We start from the raw sequence: 20833 nt of genomic DNA, 5'->3' as shown, positions 1-20833 counted from the left end.
GACACAAAACGATAAGAACACGGTGGCCGGCGCAGCTCCGGCGCCCGTTCTTGTGTTCCCATCGTTTTGTGTCCCATGTTTTTTGGCGCCACTCTTAACTCTGAGGTGTTTGTCGCCTAAATTCAAGAATGAATAGTTATTGTAGCAATAACATGACTGTTGCGTTCAATTCGGCGTTATTACTGGTCACATAGAGGAGAGAAGCATGCCTTAGCCTACGTCGTGGCCACTATCCTTGTTGAACAGCAACAACAAAGTACGTCTGTACACTGCGTATTTAATTATGCACATGACCAATTCCAGTACCTCAAACATCAGCTTGCCGTGTGATTAATACCGTGAAACTAATAAACTGCGGTAACCATATTTTACACGTGCATTATTAAAAGGAATAACGGCAGTTTATTCATACAAAGAAAAAGCGAGACGCCTATTAAAGCCCAATTTATTAATGACACGCTGTAGTTTACCAACGGTTCAATGCTATTTTTGTGGTAGTTTAGTCAGGCACAAAAAATATCGTAGTAAAACTTCTTCACACTAGTACACGCAGTTACTTGTTCGCCTATTTCCCATTTATATATAGCGAGACACCGTTGCTGCCGCCGAGAGATGGCGCTACCTACAGATGTATCCAAATATTGGGAATGCTTACCATCGTGGCACCACATGGGCCAAGCTACCACAGTGAAGGCCCAAAATATTGTCTACTACTAACAGAAAAAATACAGTGCATCAGCCAAGAGCAAAGGCCGCAAACGGGGTTTACTTAAAAGGGTACTCAACGAAAATGTGAGAAACTGGTGAAACTTCGAACTGCGACTCGAAAGGTGCCACCGTCCCAATAAACGGAGATGATTGCACGTATTATTTGAAGACCTGGTTGTATTTTCGATTGAGAGCCGGCGCGCCCCGGCTGGTAACGAGCGCGAGACGTGACGTCACACTAAACGAGGAGCGTCCAGGATGCACGAGTCCTCCTCTTTATTTTGCCCGCCCTTCCTTCCTCTCCCAATCTTTCCCTTTCACAAAAGCGATGGTGCTTTGCCCCAGTCGGAAGAATCGTTGGCTCATGTTGCTGTTCATACCGGTTTTGGGAACAAAAGTGGGAGCTAAGCGAGTCGAGGGACATGGCTAGCGTTGTTGACTTGCTGGTTCGGCGTATGTGTGACATATGCAAACGTCATCTTCCTTAGTTCACGGTGCGTCCGCTAGACGTGGAAAGTTGTGCAAAACGCACTACTTTATTATTTTCTCGTTGTTTCTGCCTGAAATGGAGGTTGCCCCTATCGATTTTAGGGTGCAGTCCTTCAACTTAGTTGAAAATCTTGGCTGCGAAAATTTTGTTCAGTTTTACTTTAAAGGGCCCAGCATGCTGGTCCGCCACTTTTTCGATAAGCTACAAACAGAGTGACACCAGAAGTTTGTAAGTTGAGCCTCTTTTCGGCGTAGTCATGTAAAACATGACTACATGCAACGCTCATAGCACGCTCGCGGCCATTTCGGTAGCTTCACATACACCAAATTTGGTATTACGAGACGTGAATGGACGACGAACACAAATGCCTGGCGAAAACAGGATAATTATGTTATGTAAGTCGTGTACGGCACAATCTATCTATCTATCTATCTATCTATCTATCTATCTATCTATCTATCTATCTATCTATCTATCTATCTATCTATCTATCTATCTATCTATCTATCTATCTATCTATCTATCTATCTGCTTTCGGATTTTAGCTTTCCTGGCCATTTCGAAAGTAGGATCTGTACCAGAATTTGTATGACATAACGTCACTGTATGATTAGCATAAATGACTAGCCAAATCATGAAAATCATGATATGTAAGTCATGAATGTCGTGATTCACATGTCACGAACTGGCTGCTGTGGCGGTGGTTTCGTTCACATGACATATTCTAAATCTGGTATGGTCGGACATGCCTGCATGGTGAACATAAGGGACAGGTCCTAACGTCGAAATCGTAGATGCTTTTCATGTAAGTCATGACTACACGCCACGCTCATGATGCGCCTGCGGTCGTTTCACTAGCTTCACATATGCGAACTTTGCTATTAGGTGACCTGGTGACGAAGGTATATGACTGGTGCAAACCTGATAATCATGACATGCGCGTCATGCAAGCACATGACTACAAGCCACGCTCATGATGCGCCTGCGGTCGTTTCACTAGCTTCACATATACGAACTTTGCTATTACGTGACCTGAATGATGACGAAGGTATATGACTGGTGCAAACATGATAATCATGACATGCGTGTCATGCAAGTACATGACTACATGCCACACTTACGATGTGCTCACGGCCGTTTCGCTAGCTTCACATATACCAAGTTTGGTATTACGTGGCGTGAACTGACGACAAAGGTAAGTGAGACGCCGAAACATGATAATCACAACATACGTGTCGTGGAAAACATGACTACGTACTACGCGCATAGTGCTGTCACAGCCGTTTTGCTAGCTTCACATATACCAAATTTGGCGTTACGTGACGCGAATGGATGATGAGAGTATATGACTGGTGCAAACATGATAATCATGAAATTTGTGTCATTTAAGTACATGACTACATACCACGGTTACGATGCGCTCACGGCCGTTTGGCTACCTTCACATACACCATATTTGGTATTACGTGACGCAACGTCTCTTATAACGTGACGTGAATTGACGCTGAAGGTAAATGACTCGTCCAAACATGATAATAATGATATGCGTGTCATGTAAAACATGACTACATGCTACGCTCATGGCACGTTTGCGGCCATTTCGGTAGCTTCACATATACCAAATTTGGTATTACGAGACGTGACTGAACGACGAACACAAATGGCTGGCGAAAACATGATAATTATGTTATGTAAGTCGTGTACGGCACAATTTACGTCCATCTCTTTGTTCTGATATTAGAGTGACCTATCAACCTTCATCAGTCGTGCTTCACATATCATCCATTCCCACTGTACATCGTGGGATCGGCCCCCCCCTTTTTTTTTGCTTGATTGAAAGGCCAGGTTGTGTCCAATCCTTTTTTTTGTTCTTTTTTATGAGGGGCGTTTTTTCGCACTGCGTCGTTCAATCTGGGAAGTACGAATGAAACTGGCCCTATGTTTCTGTAAAGTATCATCTTTTTTATATGCTGAACTATGTTATTTACCGAACTTTGAAAGACTTCACAGACGTAGCCTATATCTCTGGTTGCACATAGAGAACGGGATGTTCATTTCCAGAGTGCCCGTAGAAATGTCTCTAACTTTCTTCATTTTTGTTTAGTTTTAGGTGGTTAGGGCGTCTGTATTGTTCATTACACTATAGGTGTACGCTGAACTGGTCATTAGACATAGATTGCTCTCCCCTTTTCAATGCACTCGCAAAAGACCAATTTGCGGAAATTACCGGTGCGCTTCCGCTTTGAATAATGGTGCCGATAAGTCTGCTTCCTATAGGAGGAGGAGTAAAGGGGGGAGGGGGAGTCGTTTTCACTCTAATGTATCATTACCCACCGGTGTGTATGGTTCTTGGTATAAGAGACCTTGGCGATGGTTTTGCTGGTCCGTTATGAAATGAAATCAATAGGAAAAGGTTCATAGCATAACAAAAAAGACGGCCTTGGAGGATATTTTTCTTGCTTTTTGTATAGTACAATAAAAAAAGGATAGATGCAGGATTCTTAGAAGTAAAATGGCAGTGCTGGCGCTTTATTTTTTTCGCGGGATAACGCATTTCCCCGCGCAGCTTCCACCCTGGTCTGGTTCCTTCAACGACTTTTTTCTGCCCCTTAGGGCTTATGCTCACTTTATCTAGCGTTCACTAGAAGTAGATAGAAATCACCTAGTGAAGGATCTACCCATTAATTTGGTCGCAGCCGAGTCACCACGTAAGGAGCGCTCTTTCCGAAGATAAGGGTGACATGAAAATGACACAAGCGACACGCGTATTGCGGTGCTTTCTTTGGTACTGTTCTTTGTTATATGGATGTTCTTTGTTGCGTGCCAGGTGATGTGTCCAGTCAAACACCTCGTTTATCTTCTTTACGGTACCACGACGCAAATAGTGAGCCAGTTAAAACGACGCGAGAACTTTATTATTTTTGAATTTCGTTCGGCAGCGCTCGCCGAACTTGCACGCCGTCAATACAGAACGCAGCGAAGTTCATAAATTAAGTGCGACAAGCGTTATAGAATAAACCGAAAGATATTGATGCCGTGTCACCGCGCCCGAGGGACCTATTTGTTTATTCTTTCTTGCATTCTTGTAACTATATTGTTTTAACAGCGAATATAATGCATGCGATCTGACTCTCCGAGAAATGCTGTAGACTTATTTTTACAATGTTTTTCATAGTTGCAGTTCTTAGTTAAAATTTTAGTGCTCTTTGAGTTGGAGAAGCAGGTAACTTAGAGGAGAGATCGAGCAGTCCTGGTTGACAAACCCTGCGCTGCTGAATGGGAAATGAGAATAAGAAGAGAAGTGATAGAGGATATTTGTGAACCTGTCCTTGTGCGCATACCGCACCGTACTGGACGCGAGGACTCACGTGGCGCCACCATACGGAGGCATCCTCAAGACGGGCGTGGTTGGATCGCTCCACCGCCCTCACACGCCCAACCCGCAACCGTCTCCTTTTTTATTATTCTTGTTGTACGTCACTGAACGAAATCAGTAAAATACTGATGCAGCTTCTTCACTGGCTGTGCGAAGTGCTAAATGACTGCTTCGAAAATGTTTTACGTTTTTGATAATGCCTGACGGCCAGCGTCGTCTGCTATGGCTCCCTATATGAAAACCACGGGGTCTGAGGGCGCTGCTTTTGTAAAAGGTAACGACTCATTTTATGTAGAATGGAAGCATCAAATGGATATTAACGCCTGCTTGCGGGAAAGAAACGTATTCTGGCTGTAAGAAATGCGCGCCACGCTGCTTTATTCATTGGTAGGTTTGCAACTAATGACGGGCGGCAATTAGAATTGTGGGCTGGGCAGGCACATGTGGTCGACCGTTATTTTGTCCGCTATATGCTGTGCGATACAATTTCAGGAAAAGGGTGGGCGTGGGCTTGGTGTGCCACTTTTTGGGTACAAGGGCGGAAATTTGTAGGATCGGGTTCACACATGGGGACGGACACCCCGTGAGACGGCTGGGGGGTGGCCCAGACTGCGGTAAAAGTTAGCTTGGAGAGAGAAGAGCTTCAGCAAAAACTGGAGTGACACATGTACAATGCAAGAGAGAAGGTTTCGTCTAACGCGCTGGCCGAACAAGAAGAACCAACTGGCTATGCAATGGACCGAAATAGGGTGAAAATAGCGAAGATAAAGAGAAAAGAACTGGACTTCGTAACATTGTCTCTCTGAGAATTCAGACAGCGTCGCACATTCTTAAATGTAATCATAATAACTTCCACCATATGTATACACGTACGTCGCCTTTTAAACTACGCCTAATCGAATTGTTCGCACATTCATCTTTTGTTCTGAATCAGGCTCTCGTGCTAAAGTTGGGACGTTCCGCTTTTAGGTGAACATTCGTGGTCTTTGCTCATTTTAACCTCATAATCTCGAAATAACAACTACAACAACCAGTGGCCATGACAGTGGCATCATGTACAAATTAGCGCTCTGTGGCACACCGCCAATATATTTTACCGCAACTTTCCGGATTCTGTAGTCTGCAGAAGTCCGCAAACATGAAGTGAGAGCAAAACAGTTAACGCTGTTTTCAAGCGAAAACACCGCGAAATCACCGTTAAAGACAGCGCATCCAACCTCCGGCTTTCCTTCTTCAGAGCGAGGCGAGATCACGTGATTCAACCCTACACGTCACATTGATTGCAACTCCCGCGGCTCCAGTGGTGGACCTCGCGCCCAATAGTTAAAGGCTCTTACAGTGGCCCATCATTTTAAAGAAGAGAACAGAGCGATTCTTTCACTGCTTTATGGGCAATTGATTTTTCTTATTTCTAGCTGACATTCTACCACTCTCACAAGATATGATCATCAAGTGACGGTGTATTCACCTGAGTGTTTTCGAGATTCCTCATTGACAGTGACATCATGGGCGGTTAGCGTTTGTCTCAGAGTGATGTACTTCACTTGAAAAAGTGCCAGCTATTCCACCAAGTGCAGGATGAGCTTTTGCGAAAGTGACTGCCAAACAAAACAGACCCACGAGAAGTGGTTCACTGTAGTGTAGCACAGACGGAAGTGTGTTATTCCAGCGAATAGTTGAGCCGTGCCGTCTCACGTATACCCGGTATGTGTATTATTCACCTCGCATTGTTTCCATGGGAACAGCGCAGTTTCTTTACTCGATTCCCAACTGTGGTTTTAGGGATAAATGTCGATCTCTCTTTATGCATGTGTTATATGTGTCTAAGTAACCACCCTGCCATTCTCCTAACTGGAATATGTACATCCACTTTCGTTCGTGTACGTCGGTATAACGTGGTGATATAGAGTGTACAGTGTCAATTTTTATCAAATGGAACACGCGAATGCGTGGCCCGCACGCTCTGGTGGTTGCTTGTAGCGCGTTCAAGCGGAAACGATTGCAACCAGAGCCTCTATTCCCGTCATCTAGGGGCGAGCAAAACAACCAGTCATTGGTGATAGGGAACCGGTGGCAAGATAGTAACCGCCACTCTTTACCGCGATTACGTAAGAAGCAGGGCGTAATCATTCCGCCTGTTCCATATCACCATGACTGGTTCTTTTGCTAGTCACTACATGACGGGAATAGAGGCTCTGATTGCTATCGTCTCTGCTTGAACGCGCTACAAGAAGCCGCCAGATAAGGTCCCTAGATGAAGTGAGTTTTCAAGGTAGCGTCACTCATTGTTCTCGAGCCGTCTTCCTCACTCTCTCCATTACCCCTCTTGTTCTCTGCCATCCGCGTCTGTAATTGGTGCGCTCGTTGCAAGTGATGTCGTAAATCGCTGGTGGCGTTATTTATTAATATGCAAAAGGTTCGAAACAAGTATGCATGCGCATATGGTACCAGCCGGATTCTCGCCGTGACCAAAGATGAAATCGTAACCAGGGCATGAATTGAAGAGGAAGAGTGGTTCAGTGTGCACCAAGCCGACCAAGATTGTTTCGCGGTGCTTGTTCAATGCAACATCAGCGTTTTTCAACAATGCTGCGTTGTCGTGAAACAACAGAAAACTTTTTCGCTCTCTTCAACTTACTTCGTGCTTTCCGAGATGAAGCACACCGTGATGAAGTGTGGCAGTGAAACATTTCACAGCGAATGCTTTCGTGCAATTTCGTCGACGTACGTCAACGCGGATCCACAAATCGAGTTTATTTGGCTATTTTTATTGAAACGCCAGGTGCGCGTCTAATGCACGCCTAGTGCATGCCAGTTGGCACAAATACTTGTGCGTATGCGCGTATACAGAGCAGCTGGAGGGTGTAATCAACGCACCTTTAGAAACTTTTCACGCTTGACCAGTTCACGCTTGAGCCGAAACGCGCTGCTTCGAGACACCTCACCAGTAGAACTCTCACTTTTCAGGAAGTTCCGAGCACCGCATCAGAATCACTTGGCATCACGATTGTCCAAATGGGCACATTAAAAAAAAACATCATCGCAGTGCTGCTTGTCAAGCGTTCGTACTAGTCTGGCCGTAGTTTTTTTTTCCTTGCGTGTGCACAAGCCGGTTGTAACCAATCGTTACAACATCACGCTCTGTGGTCAGTGACAGGATCCAGCAAGAAGCGCGTTCACTGTGTCACAGCACTCGCAAAACACATTCGGAGAAGTGTTTGAGAACATTCAGAGAACTTGATGAACTACAATGTACGACGCGAGACGCCATGGCTAGTAGTGTAAAACATGGAACTGCACAACGTTGCCAGCTGAGTAACGCACATTCCGCTTGCTCTTGTGTTTTACTGTTTTTGTTCATAAAGGTTACCGTTTATTCTACGACTCATTTCGTTCCATTTTGTTTCATTTACATGTATTCAATATAGCAACTGAACCCAAACATTCGCTTCTTCATGAAAGTTTTGAACCTTCTAGGGAGCGCTTTAGGAACATAGGCGAGGAGAAAAGGGAAAGATGTCGCTACCTTGATTGATTGATTTGTGGGGTTTAACGTCCCAAAACCACTTCTGATTATGAGAGACGCCGTAGTGGAGGGCTCCGGAAATTTTGACCACCTGGGGTTCTTTAACGTGCACTCAAATCTGAGTACACGGGCCTACAACATTTCCGCCTCCATCAGAAATGCAGCCGCCGCAGCCGGGAATCGAACCCGCGACCTGCGGGCAAGATGTCGCTACCTTGGAAACTTGTTTCATCTAGGGACCTTACCGCCAGAGCACGCGGGCCACGCGTTCACGTATCCCTTTTCATAAAATTTGGCACTGTACGTATGTGCATATTCGTTTAACATTGAAATAGTATGCTGCCGAACAAGCATAAGAGATTATTAATTTTGGATTCTTAATTCAACAACTCGAAACTGGACGCTTTCTTTTATAACATCAGCGCCATCTATTGCGAAGGAGTGAATTCATATAAAAAAGATAGTATACTACCTATCTAATGACCTTTGGTTCATCGATCCTCTAATAATACGGCACAGGATTTTGCCAAGCTCGTATCGATGTTCCCATTTGCCATTCAGATCGTCATTGCTTCCTAGACATGTACACAGAAGGCAGTCACTAGTAACTCTTCTTTATTCGAGTGATATGAGATGCTCCGCCTAATGCGAAATTCAATTTTTCTTGGATCGTTCGCTACTATATCTGTCCTGGCACTATACCGTGAGCTGAGAAATGCCTTAGTGCAAAGTTCTTATGCTGTAATCCAGACCGAACATTTTTCATTGCGTTTTTCTGTTCAATAAATGCACCGAAAAAAATGAAAATTCGGACGCTCGGTACACCGGTGCTAGTTGAGAAAAGTTGCAAGCCTTAACCGATTGGCATGGACTGCTGCTGACACAGCTGCAGTTGACAAAAAAATAAAAATAAAGAGAGAGAAAAGAAAAAGACACTCACATGTTATTTTTTTCCCTACGCCTGCCATGTAGAAAATGATGACGTTCATCTTGCTTCCGATTCCCTTTCCGGTTTAATCCGTAGAGCATAAAATAATGAGATGTCTTCTGAGGAGCGCACGTCAGGGACAAGATATTTCGCTTTCGCGTTCCGCCGTCGCCGTCATCGATCACGCTATTAATATTTCTGCGGAAACAAAGCGTCGAGACGAGAGTTCTGTCGCTCTTACTTTCTTTTTTTGCCAAACCAGGTGCTGCGAAAACGCATTGCATGGCAAAGAAGAACGCTGTCGAAATGTCGTAGCGTAGGCGGCGTCACGCTTCTAAGGCCATGCGGCAGCTGCGTAGATTGCAGCAGTCAAACGGCAGTGCGACACATCTTCCGACAGCTATGTCTCCATCTCTGCTTCACAAGCTGCCGATCGAGACTGCGGCGTGGCGGATAGAATCTCGGCGGCCTTTTTTTTATGTTTAGTGTTAATGCAAGAAATATGAAAGCATACAAAAATACGCCTCTGCGATGGAATGTCGGCATTTTAGGAGAGATTCGTCTCATGTACTGCTACGTATAAGTATATAAATTCATTTCTAAGTGCTAGAAAGCCATAGTGTTTTTTACTACATTCGTGATATGCCGCGACACATTCAGATATAGATTTTGTAGGGCTCAACAGGAACTGCGAAAAAGTGAGAGAAAATATTTAATGAGAAATATAACTGCCAAATGATGTTCCCTTTAAACTCTTCGATATGTGTCGTCTTGCTCTCTTCAGCTTCCTTCTGACACTAGAATGGCCGGAAATTTACAGACGAAGATATCACATGAAATAGTTCAACCACTAAACATAAGACATTGAATACAGTTTAAGAGTCGCTACATACAAAGTTCACGTTCGCATCACGTGCACAAAAGTAAAAACTGAAAGAAAAAAGGCAGCCCCAGCGTGGAACGTTTGTAAAGGCTGCGAAATTGGCTGCGCGTATACCTTCTCAAATGATCCACTTTGCCTCAGTTTGACTTTTGACAATGTGGCTCGCGTAAGTGAATATAGTATTTCACTGCCGCCCATAAGGGTACGGTTTAGGTATCCACCAGATAGGGAAATACTTAAGCCAGTAAACGCCCGTAGGCGCTCGGGGACCCTCGATTGCCATAAACATTTCTAAATGCGAAGCATTTCTTAGCAAACTTCGGCGACTTTGAGCGTATCTATCTATCTATCTATCTATCTATCTATCTATCTATCTATCTATCTATCTATCTATCTATCTATCTATCTATCTATCTATCTATCTATCTATCTATCTATCTATCTATCTATCTATCTATCTATCTATCTATCTATCTATCTATCTATCTATCTATCTATCTATTTGTGTATCAACCTACGTCTTTTAGCTCTCCTGGCCGTTTCGATAATGGTATCGATACCAAACTTGATATGGCATGACATGACCGTATGACAAGCATAAGAGACTACTCATAGCATGAAAATCATGATATGTATGGATAAGTATTATTGTCATAATTTACATTACATGGTCTTGCTGCTCTTTCGGTGGTTTCATTCACATGGCATGTTGCAAAACTGGTATGGTATGGCATGATTGCATGCCGAATGCAAGCGACAGACCCTAACATGAAAATCATGACATGCGTGTCATGCAGCAACATGACTACATGCCACGCTCGTGATGCGCTGGTGGTGGTTTCGCTAGCTTCCCCTAAACCAAATTCGGTATTACGGGACGTGAATGAATGGCGAAGGTATGATACGGGTGCACACATAATAAACATGAGATGCGTGTCATGTAACAACAAGACTACATGCTACTCTCATGATGCGCTCGCGGCCGTTTCGCTAGCTTCCCATGTACCAAACTCGGTATTACGTGACGCGAACAGACGAGATAGCTAAATGACACATCCAAGCATGATAATCACGACATGCGTGTCATGTATCAACATGACTACATGCCACACTGACGATGCGCTTGCGGCCGTTTCGCTAGCTTCACATACACCAAATTTTATATGGCCTGACGCCAATGGATGACGAAGGTATGTGACTGGTGCAAACATGATAATCATCATATGCATGTCATGTGAGAGCATCACTACATGCCCCTATCAACGCGCCAATACATTTCGATGTGACGCGGTGCGCGTGCTCACCAGCGCTCATTTCGTCGCATCACGCCGGCGTTGCCCCGCCAGGCGCCGGTCCTGCCATATACTCGGGGGAAGGCGCAAGTGATTATAAATAAAAAGAAGAGAAAAGTGAGCCCCGTAACTGTCTCTCAGGGGGAGGACACCTCAAAAGTAGCTCACGATGGGTTTGGGCAAAGGAGGGATTCAAAGGATAGGATAAAAGGTAAAGAGGTATAGATAGAGGAAGGAGAGAGCAAGGCGCAGGAAAAGCGAACGACGGAAGTGAGGAGAAGATAGGAAAGATGGAGACGGTCGCAGTAGTCCGAGGACGGGGCACCACTGGCGAGAGCTCTTGTCGGCGACCGGAGATGGCATAGGGCTACGGGTTAGCTCTACGGCATCTCCTGTAGTCGTCGTCATCGGAGACGACGAAGAACCCGTAGGAAGTGGCGTATGAGCAACCCAGTCGGCCAGAGTTGCACTGTCGTCGGAGATCGCGAGGCCACAACCGGTCGGCACGGGAGGAGGAAGTAGCAACAAAAGGGAGAAGGCAGGGAGGTTAACCAGAAAGGCATCCGGTTGGCTACCCTACACTGGGGGATTAGGGAAGGGGACAAGAAAGATGAGAAAGATGGAAGAGAGGGAAAAGAAAACAAAAAGGGGGGGGGGGGGGAGACTGACAGTAATTTCACTGCAGCGTGTAGAAGTCTACCGCATGTCAGAGGCGTTCACACAAGCCTGTCTTTCTCAGGAAACACAGCAGGGCTTTCACTGCCTTGTGGGCTGTCGAGGCATGTGGACATTGCTGTAATAGCACCTGCACAGAAAGAGGTCGATCATCCAGTCCCCGCATTGCGTTGGCAAGTACTTGTCTATCTGAGGCAAATCGAGGACAATGGCACAGCAGGTGTTCGATATTTTCGTTGGTGCCGCGAACATCGCACGCCGCACTGTCAGTAATTCTGATTAACGTGGTATAAGCTTTCGTAAAAGCAACTCCCAGCCAAGTGTGATAGAGAAGCGAAGCTGCACATTGATGTAGGCCGGGTGGAGGCCGGAGTTGTAGTGAAGGGTCGAGCTCGTGCAGTCTTGTACGTCGTATGCTTGGTGTGTTCCACTCAGTCAGTGTGAGACTGCGGGCCAGTTGACGTATCTGCCTCACCGCATCCGCTCTTGAAAGCGGAATTGGAACGCTGTTTGCTTTTTTATGTAACGTGCGAGCAGCATGATCTGCAGAATCATTGCTGCCTATACCACAATGCCCAGGTAACCGCTGAAAGACGATGTCGTGGCCTTTTTGTATTAAAAGGTGGTGAAATTTCACGGTTTGGTAGGTCAACTGGTCGTGGCATCCGCGTCGAAGAACTGATATCAGACATTGTAACGCTGGTTTCGAGTCAGAAAACGCAGCCCATTTACCTGGTCTTTCTTCCGAGTTGATGAGTTCCAGTGCATTGCGCAAAGCCCCGAGTTCTGCCGTCGCTGACATTGTCACATGTGAAGTCTTAAAGCAGTGAGTTACCCCTTGTGCTGGTATAACCACTGCTCCACTTGAACTAGGCGGCGTAGTAGAGCCATCCGTGTAAATGTACACGTGGTTACTGTAGTTTTGTTCTAGTAGGAATAGACTCAGTTGTTTCAGGGCATCTGTCGGTAAGTCCGATTTTCTCCTCATACCTGGAATCATTAAATGAACTCGTGGCCGGCTCAAGCTCCAAGGAGAAAGCAATGGCTTTGATACAGGTGCGTACATATCAGTAAACGATGAACGATGCTTGTAGACAGTAGCGCCGTATGTGGTGCGGGGCCTTTCAGCAGCTAGGCTCACCAGGTGGTGAGAAAGGGTCCTGGCATAATGCCTGAGGTGCATGCGCATTGTCTCGGTAATATTATGCGTCTTTATCGAGTGATTTTGAGCGATGGCAATGGTTTCAGCCGTTGAAGCACTGCGGGGTAATCCAAGGCATATATTAAGTGCTTGGGCTTGAATGTTTTCAATTGCGCGCAGGTTGGTCTTGCCGGTAGCACGGAATCCAGCGAGCGAGTGCCATGTACTCGCAGGCGCGTGCGTTGGTTTGAAGCATGCGCGTTTCAACGCATCTGGCGTCCCTCTGTCACGAAAAAAGGGAGACGCAGTGTTGTCTGGGTAACGCATCGGTGCGAAATGCAGCATGTCGCATTTCGCGCTGGTTGCCGTCAAGCCGCGCCGACAGACGCTGGTCGCGCCTGGTGTCAGACTATAAAGTGCTCGCGTTTTGTTAACGTAGTGTCAGTGTGCCCAAAGTGCGGGCACGTCAACGCTACTTAGCAGTATATTGGGCCCTTAATTATGCGCTCGCGGCTGTTTTGCTAGCTGCATATATACCGAATTTAGTGTACTTGATGTCAATGGATGACGGAATATATGACTGGTGCAAACATGATAATCCCGACACGTGTGTCATTGAAGAGCATGACAACATAATACGTTCATAGCGTACTCGCTGCCGTTTCGCTTGCTCTACATATACTAAATTTGGTATCACGTGAAGTGAATGGATGACCAAGGTAAACGACACATCCAAGCATGATAATCATGACACCGAAGCCATGTACGGCATAATTTACCTCCACCTCATGACGTTGTGCTGATTTTAAAGTGACATATCAACATTTCTCATTCGTGCTTCGCATATCATCGATTCCCAACAGTACGTGGGATATGTCAATTTCCATTGCGATAGCAATTAGATAGATACTCACGGCTGGATTTTGCCGCTGGCGTCGCCGTCACCGTCACTCACCATATATGCATACGTATCAATGCGTATGAAAATGCAAGAAAGAAAATAAAAACCCAGAAAAACATTCCGGCGCGTGGAATCAAAATTGAGCGCTCTGAATCGTAAGTGCGAGGAGTTAACCACTGAGCCACCGAAGAGCACATCCTTCACCGTTCAAACGGCAAGCTATTTATATCTACCACTTACCGCTGCTGACGGGCATTTCGGGGGGGGGGGGGGTATCATATTTTCAGCGTTAACAACAAGATGGCGCATTGAGGGTGCGCCTCCACATTGCGTGGCGGCGCAGCTGTAATGTCCCACGCTTATTCGGCGTCACTTAGAGTAGGGGAGCGACGCTCCCTCGCGCGCCTTTATCTCGTGGTGGGAAGGAGGGGAACGTCGTACGTCTTGGTTGGCCTCGGGCTTTACTTGGAACGATTCGCTTTTAGCCAGCGGGCGCACAAAGGTCACTGCAATGACATTTTTCATTTGCTAAATGAGCGCGCTTTTCAGGCACAGCGTACTAATGACTGTGACGCTTATTCGCGTTCATCGGTACCTGTGAGTATGTCTTGTGCGTCATTTGTGCGTAAGAAACGCGGGGCACGTTTCGGTATGCTTTCCAATCTGCGCGTGACCTTCCGATTTGTTGCCATCGCATTCATTGCTTCGCCTTTGCGGCAAAACTGTGACTTTTTTTAATGTTATATGAAACATTTTATGCATCCCCACGAAGAACTTCTAACGCCATATGCTTCTCGAGTTTTTGGTATCCTATGCCTCGTGACCAGGTGCTAATATTTCACCCTGTTTAAATGACTTTTGATAATGACGAGTGCGTGGCTAATCAAGTTGCTTCGTTCATAATTTATACACACTAGACATACTTCGTCCGATCGTCAAGTACAGCGACGAAATACGGCTTTTGCTTCAACTACGTCATGTAAGAACCTCGTAGAAAACGTAGTTTTCACAGGCAGAGAGCGTATATAGTTAAATATGTGCATGCCTAATTTTGACAACCTTTAACAAAGAACATAATATTTTTTTGGCTTTCTGCTAGGGCCGTGCTCGACTGTTGACCCGAGTGTTGCACGTTGGATCTCGGGCGGTGACATTCGCGTTTCGATGAAGACTTCATGTAGAGGTCCGCGTCCTTCACAATGACACAGTTTATAATATTAGATGGTTAAAAATTATGGAGGCAACCACTACGGCGATTTTCATTGTCATATTGTGGTTGAGGCAAGTAAAGCCCCTCAAGCTATTACTGTAATTTTAATAAGTACCCTGCTATTTCATGTACTCATGCTTTCGCATCATATGAGTTGCACGTAGTTACACGGCACTATAGCAAGGAGCTTCAATATTTAGTACATGCACACGACATGACTCATGACGTAGTGTGATCAAGTGTGCTTGAGAAACGTATTTCTTGAAAACGTTGAACTGTTCGACATGCATGAAAAAATTGCGGCTTTCGCACTGTATTGATGAATTTTGACACTGTTATTTCTGGGCTGCTAAATATTCACCTATTTACCGCCGCATTTGCTATCCCGATGGAGGCAGGCTACTTTTGTCTGCTTTGATTTGTACTATGCTGAAGCGAAGAGTACATTTAATTGGGGTTTGCGTGGATTAGTTCAGGGATGCGCAAGGAACAACCGTCCTGCTGAATTATTCTTGCATTAAGCAAACATAAATCACCTCACTGCACAATGTCATATCAAGGTCTATTGAAACAGGTCACGAAATTTCTGGTGAAAAGCAGTTCCGAAGCTATTGCCAGTGACACCAGCTTGGGAAGTTATGGGGGCCGCGATTGATGCGCGAATATGAGTGGAGAAAACAAACACTGGTATTGAAAAACCGAGTCCGATAGAAAGTCAAAGCAATCACTATGTTTTATAAATGACATTTTCCTCCCAGCAATATTATGCAAGTGTAATGAGAAAATAATTCATGAGTTTTTTGTTACTACCAAAAATGTGTTTTTATAGCGCAGTCTGCCCATTATAATATTATCCAGTGCAGCTCTTGCACTACATGAAAAGGCACGGTCGTGAAATTCGTCCGTGATGACGCACCCCCTCACGTATTTCAGTGTTCCTCACTTGCTTGCCTTCTCTGCTGTGCGCCCTGAAGTCCTTTAGACAAGGGGACATCTTTCGGAAAGGCGTTCGGGCGCAGTGACACACGACAAAGGAGTAACTCCTTTCCGTCAAAGATCCTTTTCGCAAAAGCAGATCCCGCATCTACTTTTCTGGCAGGAAGGGAGTGCTCTCGCATACAGTGTGCATAATTTATCAATAGAAGAAAACGTGTCGCAACACTGCGGTGCCCTGTCAGTATTTTTTTGCGCTGAGAAAATGTTTTCATTTTCAGCAGCAGTGCGATTTGTTGAAAAGTGAAGGCCTTTAGTCTGTCCATACTCTCAAACGCCTGCATTACGTCACTAGCGCGATCATGTTAGGGTTGGCAGCGGCAGTTGCTGTGTCGGCGACGTAGTATCATGTAACAATGGAGTCGGCTCAGTCGGTGAAGAAAAAACCGCGCGTCCAGTGGACTGAAAAGGAGACCTGGGCGCTGATAAAGCTATGGGAGGACCATTTGGACGCCTTGCGAGGGCAAAAGCACAACGGTGGAGTGTACAAGGCGATTGCCGAGAGCCTCACCGACTCCGGTATTCCCCGTACACGGGCGCAAGTGTGTTAAGATCGGATCAACTGTTGCTTTATCTCTGTCTCTGCGCTGAGACATCGCAGGACCACGATGAAACGCGGCACGCCGTCACTGACCCAGCTGGACGCAGCCATGTAAAAAGCACGGCAAAAAACAAAAACAGCAAAACACCGACTGTTCATAGTTGCCAGACAAACTTAAGTTGCTGCTAAAAACGCAGAAAAGCGAAAGAAAATTACAGGTATGCGCATTATAGGCCACCAGACAATAAAAAAAAAACGGTTTTATGCTCCGGCGTCGCTGAATGTGATGTACATGCGCAGATTCTTTTCAATATTTTTAATCTTGCTGCTTCCACAAACAGCGCCATTTTTTCTGCAGCGTTCTTCTGAGGCACCGCCTAAAGCAGTAGTCCGGTGCCGTGTGTCATCAGCGCCACTCCTTTCTGCAAATGGTCCCCTTAGGCGACAAAAGGGGTTTACTTCAAAGTACTTTACTTTTGCCCGTGTGTCACGGGTATAAAAGTTTAAAGAATAATTTTCCTTGTAAAACAGATGCAAAGGGATCGGTAGTACATTCAATTATCACTATCTGGTCGTAAGTTCGTATTAGATTAGCTGGCGTCGGTTTGAAGCGCACTCGTGGAGGGCTCGCCGGTGATTGAATTAGCGCGAACCCTTAGCGATAAGTGCCTATGAGAAGTAATTTGATACCAAATTTCACGCTGGCGCACACAAAAAGACGACACTTGTTCACCAGCTATTGCGTCACATTTGCTTTGCTCTTTGCTATCCCAGAAGCGTTTCCTCCTCACAGAAATGGCGCTAAGCCTCATGGGCAGCTGATAAGGTGCGATTTTCTGAACGTATGGACTTCTATGTAGCCTTCGCTACCAATTGTATCTACTTTGGTAATCTTCTACAATTTAGAAGGACTTGAGCAAGCGCATCACCAGTGCGAAAGTAAACTTGACGCTTTGTCACTTGTTTGAAACCATTCCAAAGGGGTTGCGGATCGATGCATTCAACAAATTATACGAATCAGCCATAATGTTATTTCTATCTGTGTGCTCAAAATGAATCTGCGAGTGTGTAGGTGAGTGTTTACAATTCTCTTTCACCTGTTTTGTTGGTGTCATGCACCTAAGAAAAAAATATGAATTGAGAAAAACAAATAGACGATACCTATGAAACATTGAGCAACGTGCCAATCAAGCCACACCTCCACGAATAACTTTATACAGCTGTGTAGAAAGCATAATTTATTTCAGAAGCATCCTGCTACACCTCTAGAATACCCATGTTTGCAGAAATACCACAGTTTCTAAACGATGAGCCATGCCGAGGTGGGGAGCACGAACTATGCTCCAGTCGCCAGACGGCTTCCTGCTCATTTTAATGCTACGTGAACAGTCTAAGAATATGCAAAATTACGTTACTTTGTTCAACGCCAAGGTAATTTTTTGTGCATTTTTTTGTCAACTTCCGGCATGAGAATCAATACTGTAGAAACGCACGCCATACGTAACAGTCGACCAATCTACATATAGAACTTTTGCGTCAAATATTATAAGTTCTAATCATCGTCTGTCTAGCGTGCCTTTCCTTGCGTTACGAGAGTCATGTGCGGTATCAGCGCCACAGAGGATTCATGACAGGGTATTCACGTACGTTGAGTTTTCAATAAAGGAAACACAAGCAAGCCAAATCATGAACATTTGTATGGTTTGAAAGAGAGTCTGCATTCAATATCCTTTTTAAGAGCGTAATATATGCTCCAATAATATAATTGCTTGCGTATTTATTGACTGATTTGTTTTGCCAATTTATTTGTGTTGTAAAGCAAAATTTTAAAAAGTACTTTGTAGGTGCGAATTCCTGTGACATTCAGGTCTGAACTACACGGTCAATACAAATTTGATTGGGGAGCATAATGCGTAAATCTGAGAAAATGTCAAATCCCGTCCATTGATTTAGTACATGTGTTGACTGTGTGAGTCGAAAAAAAAAAGTATTGAACAGCGATCTTGAACTATGAACGCTGATAGCACAGGCGTAAAAAAGGAAGGAGGAGTGGAAGGGTTATATTTATTAACAGAGAGCTGAAGTAAAAAAAAAAACCCGAAGGATAATGCTCCACGGAGCTGTGGAGATATCGTATCTATAGAGGTGCAAAGTTGAGCTAGTTAAGTATTCACTTTGAAAAACTGGGCGGGCAAGCACGTTCACGGGAGGAAAATGAAGTAAGCCAAACGGCAATAAATGGAAAGGCGCCTAGCAGTGGCAACCCTCCTCCCAAAACATTTAGCACGGCTCTGTGCATACAAATATGCATTCATGCGTATATAAAAACACGCGGACCGGCGTACGTGCAATTGTTCCGGACTCTCTCTCTCCATCACCCGAAATAAAATCCTAGCTACGCCCCGCGTCTACAGGCTGCGTAGCAGCCCGAAATGTCGTCCCATTATGCCGGGACGCATATCTGTACCGAGCGGAACTTTGAACGGAGACGAGCATGTTTGTAGTACTGCGATACCGTAACACTGACAGCACCAAGCAGTGGTGAAAAAAAAAAAAGAAGTAGCTGTTCTTTACCTGGTGGAGTAAGATCCAAGCGGTGTCGTAACTGGAGGAATTCTCACCCGCGCGGACAGCTAAAGCTTGTCCCACCTTAAAGCAAAAGCACACACACGCGCACGAGCCCGGACGCAATTAAAAGCCACTCTGTCCTACCCGTGGCCGTATGAAGACATCCAGGGCGAAACACTACAGGAACCATAATCTTCGAGCACTTCCGGCTGCACGACGCATTCTTCTTGTCGGAGCGGAGTCGTGGCTTTGCGTGCTTAGTGAGCCAGCACGAACACGCTAAACGGTTTGTGACGGGCAGCGCGGTTCTTTTGTCGCTGCAGCAGCCGATCCCTAACGCAAAAGTGCGCGCTCGCTGCTTCAGAAATGAGTCGCGTCGACTCGAAGACGACGTCTGTCCTTAGTGCCGCGTGAAAGAACAAGTGCACTGGCGAAGACGCGCAGCTGAGTTTCAGCCGCCCGTCGAATAAGCGAAGGGAGAGAAAAAGACGGCGACAGCCAACCACGGAGATTTCGCAAACACTGCGCGGGGCTTTGCGCTTCCCCGCCTCCTCTCCCTTTTTTCATCTCTCGACGTTGTCATTTGCAGCTGCGTCGGTAAATCTTTCAGAAATTTCGACCCTTCTTCTCGTCCAATGCCATCCCCCTCTCGAATTCGTATCTTCGCTTTTCAATCTTTACACTCTTTAGCTCATCGCGGCAGTGCTTGTGTTCTCCGAGCGCCATTTTCTTTGCTCTGTTTTAGTCGTTCCCGTCGGGATCAGCAAAGCACACACTGAGACGCCGTAAATGACGTGCATTGCACTACGACCATTTCTCTCTCTCTCCCTGTCTCGTAAGGCAGGTATCCTCTCCACGCGTTTATTTTAAAGCTGGAGTCGCCATGCTTGCTTGTTCTGTTCGTCAGACGAAGACTTGCTGACGTGTTTTCTGTTATTCGGGAGTGAACTTTCAATGGCAGGATAATTACGTGTGTCTGTCAAAGGAATGACAGTATTTCTTCAATTATCAAATTATTATCGTTTGTGCTGCTGTTTTTCACTGAAATCTTAGCTTGAAAAATGCAGATCCTTAGGATAAGTATAGTTGTGTTCATAACTCGAAGTTTACGTCACCTTTAAATGCCACGAGCTTGAGAATTGTTGGTTAACACACATGCTGGAGAGACCGATTGCAGACAGATGGTGTCATTAGCCGGAAGAAAGAGCTTTTATAAAGCGAATGAAAGTATTGACTGGTCAGCGGTTCTGACGAGCAACACACCATTAGATGATTGGTGCAAAAATGAAATGATTGGTTGGTCCTAACCTTATGCAGTATTACATTAGTAGAGTCCTGTGTAAAGAAGGAAAAAATATACTCACATAAATATATAACCAATCAGACGTATAGCAGGAAACAGGCGACCGTAAAAAGTTGTGAATAACTGCTAGTTGTCATGACAATATTTTGAAGGGAGTTCAATGAACAGCAACTACCCCCTTATTATAACATATAGGCTTTTACTTGCTGAAACCATGACGTGATTTAGAGGCACTCCATAGGAGAGGGCTCCGGAAATTTTGACCTGGTGTTCTTTTAAGTTGCAGTGACACCGCGAA

At 45.3% G+C, this 20833-nt stretch overlaps 1 protein-coding gene across 1 annotated transcript in view; it reads right to left on the bottom strand.

The window, feature by feature from the left end:
* LOC142814155 (sex peptide receptor-like) overlaps positions 1–19740 on the bottom strand; it is a 187899-nt gene extending 168159 nt beyond the window's left edge. The window contains exon 1 of the mRNA XM_075892127.1: positions 19239–19740. The gene's annotated coding sequence lies outside the window, so the exon portion shown is untranslated. The remainder of the gene's footprint in view (positions 1–19238) is intronic.
* Between the last annotated feature and the right edge of the window lie 1093 nt (positions 19741–20833).

Source organism: Rhipicephalus microplus, chromosome 4 (genome assembly GCF_043290135.1).
Source record: "Rhipicephalus microplus isolate Deutch F79 chromosome 4, USDA_Rmic, whole genome shotgun sequence".
NCBI classification, from domain to species: Eukaryota; Metazoa; Arthropoda; class Arachnida; order Ixodida; family Ixodidae; genus Rhipicephalus; species Rhipicephalus microplus.
Note: the sequence above shows the minus strand (reverse complement) of the source record. Positions and strands in the feature narration are given on the sequence as shown.